This window comes from Mastomys coucha, unplaced genomic scaffold (assembly GCF_008632895.1).
Source record: "Mastomys coucha isolate ucsf_1 unplaced genomic scaffold, UCSF_Mcou_1 pScaffold5, whole genome shotgun sequence".
NCBI classification, from domain to species: domain Eukaryota; kingdom Metazoa; phylum Chordata; class Mammalia; order Rodentia; family Muridae; genus Mastomys; species Mastomys coucha.
Window position 1 is genome coordinate 118,349,931 of NW_022196911.1, and position 7,701 is coordinate 118,357,631.

A 7,701-nucleotide genomic window follows, 5' to 3' on the forward strand; every position below is an offset into this window, starting at 1 on the left:
ATTGACAATGTATGAGGGTTTAAATTTCTTTATGTCTTCGCCACCACTTGTCACTGTTTCATTTTTACTGTGCTTATTTTAGTGAGTATGACATAGAACCTCATGTTTTGTAGTTAACAGCTCTGTAACTGTTGCACAAGGTTCAACAGAGAATCTAGCTAGGAGAAGGTTGAATGTCATGAGACCAGAGCAGTCCATGACCTCCACTTAACTTACCTGCTGTGCTGCAGAAGGCAACTTGTTCCTCTATGGCTATAAAGTGGATAGTACCCAGAGTTTCTGTGTAGAGTATGGAGCTCATAGGTGCTATAGACAGACTCACTGGGTGTTGGGCATAGCATGAACTACCTTCCTAGTCCCCAGGCTGATGTTCACAAAGCCTGGTCCCCACATTAGTCCAGCAACAGCTATGACTTCCTTCTGCTACCTTGTGCTGTGCATCTTTTTCAGGCCTATCTACAGATCTAGTCAGACCTGTAACCCATTTTCAAAATGGGTGATTTGACTTCCAGTTAAGTTTTAAAAATTCTTTAGAAGTACAAAGTCATGTATATTCTAGACTTTATATTATCTTTTCATTCTTCCTCACCAGTGACTTTAATGCGTAAGAGTTTTTAGTTTTGATGAAATCCAGTTTGTCGATTTATTGTTTTTTAAGCACCAATTTTTACATTATATCATAAAACATTTACTTAACACAAAGTAACAAAAGACTTTTCTTCTAAAGATGTTTGTGATTTTCTTAATCTTTTATTGTCCATACTATATGAAAATATATGTGATTCTAAAGTACAAGTCTTGTGATCTTGCTGAACTAGATAATTCATTTCAGAAGTATTTTTGGTAGATTTATTGTATGTGAAGATAATCTGAAAGTACAGTTTTCTTTTCCAACAAAGGTGGCTTTACATGTTTTGTTGTATTGTATTGGCTAGAAACTCCACTACAGAGATAAATAATAATGTGAGTGGGCATTGCTTTAGATCTAGTTTTAGAAGGAAAACATTCTATAAATCTTCTTAAGTGTTTTTTTTTTTTTTGAGATCTTGTCTTTATATAGACATCCTTTTCAAACTGACAAAAATTCTCTTTCCATTCTTATTTTATAGAGATGTTTTATTATGAAAAAGTATTAAATTTTTAAATCCCCTGAATCTATTTAGATGATTGGGTATACCTTAGGGGTTTTGTTTGTTTGGTGTGGTTTTGTTTTCTTTTTATGTCTTTCTCTCCTCTTTCTTTCTTTCTTTCTTTCTTTCTTTCTTTCTTTCTTTCTTTTTTACTTTATAAGTGAAAATTTCCATTAATTATTTAATGTTAAACCAACATTTGGATGCTAGGATATAAGTCCCCCTTGGGCTATTTTTATGTGTCATTGGGTTCAATTTGTTGGTTTTTTATTACATTTTAATTTATCTATTGGTGTGTGTGTACACAAATACATATAAGCATGTGTGTGCCTTGGTGCACATGTGGTGATCAGAGGACAACTTGTAGGAATCAATTCTTCCCTTCCATCATGTGGATTCTGGAGATAGAACTTGGGCTGTTAGTGCGGTAATAAGCCTTCACCTGCTGAGGCATCTTGCTGACACTATTTGTTGGTATAATTATATTTATGAGAAATACTGTACTCTGGTTTTCCTTTCTGTTACTGAGTTCCTCTATTTTCTTGACTAGTTTCTGAAAGAGTCTTGCAATACTTCCTAGAATGTAAGCCACCTAGCTTTTTCTTAGAGGATAATTTAAATTATTGCCCCTGTACTTTATTTACAAGTGTACTCTGCTTATATTTATTCTTTTTTTTAAAGATTTATTTTATTTATTTTATGTGTGAGTATACTGTAGCTGTACAGATGGCCATGAGCCATCATGTGTGTGGCTGGTGGGAATTGGACTCAGGACCTCTGTGGGCCCACTTGCTCCAGCCCTGCTCACTCCAGCGTAAATTACTGTAGCTATCTTCAGATCCACCAGAAGAGGATGTCCGATCTCATTACAGGTGGTTGTGAGCCACCATGTGGTTGCTGGAATCCGAACTCAGGACCTTCGGAAGAGCAGTCAATGCTCTTTTACCTGCTGAGCCATCTCACCAGCCCTTGCTTATATTTATTCTTGAGTCAGTTTTGGTAATTTGTATTTTTCTAGAAACTTGTTTATTTCATTCAAGCTATGTAGTTTATTGGCATAAAGTCTATTGTGTTTTGCAATCCTCTTAATCTCTATTGGGTCAGAGATTTAATATGGGATGGCCCTGGTGGAAGTCCAAGTCAAGTCAAAGAATTATTTTCAAATGAGGATCACTCAGACTAATCATAAAGTTTCTGATCTTGCATTTTCTCTGTCCCTTAAAGGGTCACAAGGAAAAGTATTATTTTAAATCAAACATAATCTTGTGAATACACTCTGGTGTAAAATAGAGCCACCTGTGCTTGTTGAATGGTCGGAATGATGTGGCTTTGGGTTTGGCTTCTTAACATTATTTCTAAGTAACTGATAAGGCATAGATGGAAGGACAAGGATCCGTAGATGTGGGAGAAGCTAATGGCCTGTTGGAAGTCTTGCTTGTAGACTGTTTGCCTTTGCAAGAGTAGAAACGTTTTGACATAAAAGTCTGAGATGTATGCCTTATCCAACATGTTAGATGACCTAGGTGCTGGGCTTTTCACATGACCCAAGTGTTGAGAGTCTATGTGGATGTGAGGGAGTCCTACTGGCTTTGTGAAAAATCCCTCTAGAGACTTGATTAGAGACTAGCAAAGCTAAGGTACCCTCCAGATTACCTTTCCCACCTTTCCATGTCTATCTAGGCCTGTTCCTGAAGCCCATACTACGAGGGCTCTGCAGGAAAGTCTGGTTTCCTAAGCCCCTTCTTAGGCTTAGGACAATTGTAGATCTTCTCGTAGTCTCTGCTGTTGAGTTAAACTTCCTCATGGACCTGTGAGGGACAGCCAATCTTTAAGGGGGCTTGGCTTATACCCTCTTTTAGCCATTTGTTCCTACTAGCTACTCACTTCTCTTCTTTCAGGACCTCTGTATCCTTAAAGGTGGCTGAACTCCTGAGACTCAGAAATTCAGGCAGAGGCTCCAGGATCATCTCAGGCTCCTAATCTAGCTATATTTGCAACTAGGAGTGAGTAGGGTAGCATCTGGCCTCCAGTGGCCAGTCACTTCCTTATCACAGAGTAGATGGGGTCCCCTTGGTATAGTTCAGCCCTCAGCAGATGAAAATGCATATTGAGTTCGTGAGGGTTTGGATTCAACTTCATGTCTCTTTAAGCTCTTCTCTGGGATCCAGTTTTCTATCTCCTATCAAACTCCAAGTCTGTGGTTAGAGTTTTCTTCCTTAAGATCATGGTTATGTCTTCAACAAGACTGAGACAGCTGAGTTTCTCACCAGCAATGGAGTTACCTGGGACCAGAGCAGTCTTTTAAAGTAAGAAGTGAAGATACCCATGACTTTGCTTCTTTAGGAAGTTATTTTTTTCTGTAAACACATATAACAATACAGAGAGTGGATCTGTCTCCTCCCACCAGCCTTTCTTTCAGTGGATCTTATGCCCCTCACATAGATATGTCTACCAGAGCTTTTATTCTTTTGTTTTTCCAATCAGAAAAGGTTTTATTACAAGAAACAATGACATCAGGTAAAAATGCAAAAATTGTGCAATTACAGCAAAATGTTTAAAAACATCTACACATTTGCCCCATAGGACTACAGTACTTACTACATACCTGAGCACTGAATATTGAATGCCATCTTAAACCCTTCACATGGAACTCTGGTTCCTTACAGATCACATCCACTTTTCCTCATGTACCAAGGAAATCAACTTGATGTTTACACATCAACTTTGTAGGATAACAAGAAACGAAGACAGACATAAATAACGATTTCTTCAATCCTACAACAGTTACACCTAGTTCCATTTTCTTTGTATAGAACTACATAGGAAAAGTGCTGCGTACATTCAAATGCAGAAACATAGTTAAAGTGGGATTGGCATCTGTTAGATCTTTGAATCCTGCCATAGCCATTGTGCCTTTTACTTATATTCAGACTATGAAAGAGCTTTTATTCTTATGATGGAATTGAGTCTCTAGATTACCTTGCTTTCTTCCCTAAGAATGTCTTCCTAAAAACTTTCCCCTGTAGCTTTTGTATGATGTTCTACAGAATATTCATCCCTTGGCATCCATACAATTCTCTTCAGGACAGATAAGTACCAAGAATCCTTGGGTTTAAGAAGTTATCATATGCCGTTGACCTCCACACAACCAAGTCAAACACCTAGATTGTTAGCAAGACTCACTCAGACTTAAGGTGAAGAGGAAGAAAACACCACAAGAAAACTCTAGAAGTAGTAGTCTTTCTAGATATTAAAATTAAATATCCAAGCTTTCTGTGTATATGTACTATTATGAGAACCAAGATACAGGAGTGGCTGTAGTTCTGTGTAAGGGTCATTGACCATGCCTGAGGCTGGGATAAAGTATTGTTTACATTCTGATGGGAGACCTTCAACATTCCTCAAATTGTTAGGAAGTGGGCAGAGATCAGAAAAGATTCAAACTTCTCCACATAGCCATGGACTCTGGGGGCTCTATGTGGACAACTGTGTGAGGCTTTCCTGGGTAAATAACATAGACAGAACAAGTTGTTGGTGAGGACAATAGATCTTTCTTGGTACCAGGGAGGCTGGGTCATGGCAGGTTGAAAGAGTTTCTGCAAAGTAGCCCTGTGGGATTCCCCTGTGGACAGCTCTAGGCTGTCAGCACCATCTCTGTGCTAAGAGCTATGGAGACTACAAGCCTTGGATCCTGTCATTCAGAGGCTACAGGGCCTAGGGAGAGTAGAAAGGGTAGGATAATGGTCTTGGGGTCAGACTTGGGTAATCAGGGACTGACATCACAAAAAACACCTAGCATCCTGTCCAATTCAAGACTGGACTGAGGGCAGCTAGGGTGGCTATCCCACCAGCCTGAGGGCTATGCATAATCTCTACTCCCTGGACCCACCTCAACATCAAAACATTTCACTGAAAAGGTTTTACCATTGTGACTTTATAAGAAAACCAAATCTGAGAACCTTCTCAACTCAAGAATGTCTTCTGACTTAATCACCTTTCCAGCATGCCATCAGGGATCACTGCCTCAGCCCCATCTTTGCGTTCATGACCCTGTTTTCTATGTAACCAAGGTTTGCTGTTTCCTTGTAAAAATCATCTCCATGCATATATTTCTATCTGTATCCTGCAGGCCATTTTGAAAAGTATTATTAACTATCTCACTAGAAAAGCCTGTGTGAGAGCAACTGGAGTAGGGACCTGTGTGGTCCCTTTGCCTATGTGACAGGTACTGCATCTGGGAGGGCCGGCTAGCCACACTGCTCTGGGTTCCCCCTATGCAGTCCCATAGACCCCTAGGTATCCATGATTCCTGGGGAGCACTGGTCCTGCTACATGGCTGCTTTGTTCTTGAACCCTGACTTAGCTGAATTTGGGGGCCATGAGAGTTGCTGCCCATTGAGGCAATGAGGTGATCCTGCAGACACAAGGAGTTAGGGTCAGTCAAGGGAACTCAGAACCACTCTCTCTCTCCACACAAGTGAAGAAGCAAGGTCAAGGCAGAGTTCATGGGAGGTGAAGCAGAGCTAATCTTGAATCCCCACCTGTATCATGGACCCTATCCCTTAAGAAGAGTCCTCATTCAATGTCTCCTGAGATACTCTGCATGCTACTCCAAGGTCCCAGCCATGCTCAGCAGTTATGACTCAAGCTGTTTCCTGGGCAAAGTGGGGTCAGAGTTGGGAAAGACCCCAATTATCAAGTTCCTGTACACTGACAGCATCCTAGTCCCTAGGCATGGGACAGTCTGCTAGGATCTTTGTGCCCAATACAAGGCTGGTTTTCAGAGAATCTCAACAAAAGCTTCTAATTTTTCCTGACTCCTCACAGGGTTCCCTGGTTATCAACCCCTCAGGTTGGGCAGCATGGGATACTGTTAAAAATCCTACTACCCCTTTTGTTTGCAAGGTGGATTCCCAGTTTACATCCCTGGTAGTCCCCAGGTCTTGGTGATGTTTTCTTCTGTTAATCCTACAGCTCTTTAAAAAGAAACACTTCCTACCCCAAGAAACATAATATCAGGGTTTCTAAGGTCTGAACCAGGTGCTGGAAGAGTAGGTTTATTAGAGCACTGAACGGAAACTTTGTAGAGAGGCATGCTCCCTACCAGGGAAGAACGTCAGGAATCCCATGCTTTAGCTAAGTTAGTGGTGAGTCACTAGGCTCACAACTTGGTCAGGTGCCCACAGCCAGTTCTTGGGACCACCTGTCAGTTCCTGGATGATGACATGATCCTCAAAGGGAATAGGAGAAAACAAGGTCGTCTTCCTGATCACAAGTTACCTCAGATTCAGATAAGCCAGATCCTCTTAATTGAATATGAAAACTAACATCCCTGAGGCCATTAAAGAATACATTTTTTAATGATAAAGGATGTTGTATACTATTCGGAAGCCCTGAGATACAAATCTGTGTTGGGATTCCTAGCTTTCTTACTGGTCCTGTCCATGCATCTTGAGCTGTTCAGTCACCAGACTTCTTTCTGGAATCAGAGATTTACAACATCTAATTGTTTATATTGCATCAAGTGCCACCAATGAGAGTGCTGAGAGCAAAGATATCAGCAACATATAAACTTAGTCCTGTAAGATAGCAAAGCAAAAAGAAGACAGATTTCAATCATATTTTCAACTCACTCTTCTTTGGTCAGAAGGATGGAATATATTCTTGGAAAATTGTCTCATGTGCAGAAAGATAATAGTCTAGCTTAAAGGGCCACACACTGAATACCTCAGTGCCCCCTTTCTCCCTCACTGCTCTTTGTTGCTCATGTGTGCTGGATCTGGCGCCACTGAGTACCTTGCATTGAAATCTTCTTTGAGTTTTCTGAGTACTCGTCAGATTTATCACCTCATTGAGACAGGTATCTTTTTCCTCCCTTCCTTCATTCTGTGTACTTACTCCACACGATCCTTTGCCAGCTCTACAAGCTGATAGCTTCCCAGCTCATAATTTGCCTTCTCTCTATCTTTTGTCTTTCAAGTTTAGTTTCTAGTAGGGAGCTTGTTAGCTTTTTCTTTCATGATGCTTCTCTTTTTTATGTTAACAAATCTTTACCAGCCTTGGGTATACAGTGATACTCTCCTATGAGTCTTACACTAAAAGTTTGCCTTCTGCAAGCAAGTGCTCATTCATTTGGAAGTAATCTTATCTTCTCACGTTTGTTGGGATTGAATCCAGATTCACTTTCCTTATGCGTGTAATCAGATCCTGATGTCCCTTACGGTTCTGCACCTCAGCTCATCTGTGTATCAGACTACCTCTGTATACAGGACAATTTCTGGGCTCTTTTCTGTTCTACCCATCTGTTTGTCTATCCTGAACCAACATACTGTCTCCTGACTTCTTGTATTCCTATGGGGCAAGTCCTGATTCTCTATCTACACACTCAAGTATTTTTGAGCATCTATGAAGTGTCAGGGGAGATGTCCCAAACAACATCTGCTTCCCTGAAGCTGACCTCTAAATGGGATTACACATGTAGGGGAGAGTGAAAGTTAAACGCAATGCTAGGAACTTCTACACAGCTGAGTGCATTAGGTAAGGATTCTTTATATCAGAATTTCTTAATTTT